The sequence below is a fragment of the Cyprinodon variegatus genome, unplaced genomic scaffold, assembly GCF_000732505.1.
Source record: "Cyprinodon variegatus isolate N-32 unplaced genomic scaffold, C_variegatus-1.0 Scaffold576, whole genome shotgun sequence".
In the NCBI taxonomy this organism is placed as follows: domain Eukaryota; kingdom Metazoa; phylum Chordata; class Actinopteri; order Cyprinodontiformes; family Cyprinodontidae; genus Cyprinodon; species Cyprinodon variegatus.
Window position 1 is genome coordinate 256094 of NW_015151029.1, and position 1458 is coordinate 257551.

The following is a 1458-nucleotide window of genomic DNA, read 5'->3' on the forward strand; positions in this document are numbered from 1 at the left end:
ACGTGAGTTTTAAAATATCGGCATATCGGATATCGGCCAAAATCCCAATATCGTGCATCCCTAAAACTATTCTATTATATCTTATAAAAAAAAACATTTGATACAGCGCCTGTAAGTTGAAAACAAACTACTGTAACTAAATGCAAAAAATCAGCAAGTCATATTAGATAAGTTACCAAGTTCCAACTCGTTCATTATATAAATGCTGGAGGATCCTGCCTTAACATTTTAGAGTTCCCAGTTGGTTGAGTTTATTTTTAAATCAGAAATACTTCAAGTGGCTGAATGTATTTTTGATATTTCTGGTACATGTTAAAGAATAAAAAAGCAGTTTTTCTGTTCATGGAAAGTTTAGTTAGGGCTGGAAAGTATAAAAAATATGTACGGTATTAAAGTATTAAAAATCAGTTTCCAATTTCTTCCTAACAAATCTGTTTAATCGTTTTCTATCATTTAAATTTGATGATAAAAAATGACAAATGATATACATTTCTTCTAAAAACTAGCTCTTATTTCAATCAACCCCTCAGGGAAGGCACCTTGCTTTAAAGGGCAGCGAAATTTACGCTGTTAAAAAAAATGTAATACAATCATATTTCACAACCAATAATAAAAAGACACTAAATGTTTGCAGCTGGTGATTTTACAGTACATAGGTTATCATTAATGAAGAGACATCTAAGAACAAAAAGTGATGAACTGATTTCACTATAAGCAACGGAAGGCAAAGAAATGGATTGGTACAGATTTTCCAAATATTTAAATTTCATAACATTTCATAGAAAATTCCATTTACTGAATAACTACATTGCTGATTACTGAAGCAATGATTGAAGTGAATGAGAGAAGCCATTGGGGACCTCAGCAGCTTTCTCGTTAATGTCTCCATTACTCAACATATAGAAAGATATATGAGAAGGAGATCTAAGACTTAAATTGAACTTTATGACCAACATATAAACTACTCTGTGTTGTGGTAAACACAGCATATTACCCAGAAGACATCACCCTCATAGCAAATAACAGCATCAGGCTGTAGAAATGCTTTTCTTCACCACAGACATGAAGCAGGTCAGAGTAAATGGGAAGATGAGTGGAGCGAGATAATGAAAGAAGCGTAAAGGCAGAGCTGCATTGGAATAGTTTTATTGAGGAACAGTTGAGTATTAGACTGTTTATAACGACTTAAAAAGTAATGATCATAATAGGGCTGTGCGATTTCACCAAAAATAAATTAATTAATTAAAAAGCTCAATTGTGATTTTTTTCTGACCAAAACTAGCGAATTTACTGCAGTTTTCTTTTGCACTGAATAAAGGATATAGATATTTGGCTCCTGGGTTTCATTGTTATTTTTTTTATTCTTTATTGAACCTTTATTGATACAGGTCATCTCACTGAGAGTCAAGATCTAACTTTTGAGCGACATATATGAAAAAAAAACACAAACAAAAAAAT

The 1458-nt window shown here is 32.0% G+C and overlaps 1 protein-coding gene across 1 annotated transcript in view; it reads right to left on the reverse strand.

Moving 5' to 3' along the window:
• The window catches only part of LOC107095820 (ribosomal protein S6 kinase alpha-5-like), a 36786-nt gene that overhangs the window by 28969 nt on the left and 6359 nt on the right, over positions 1 to 1458 (reverse strand). The gene's annotated exons all lie outside the window — the stretch shown is intronic.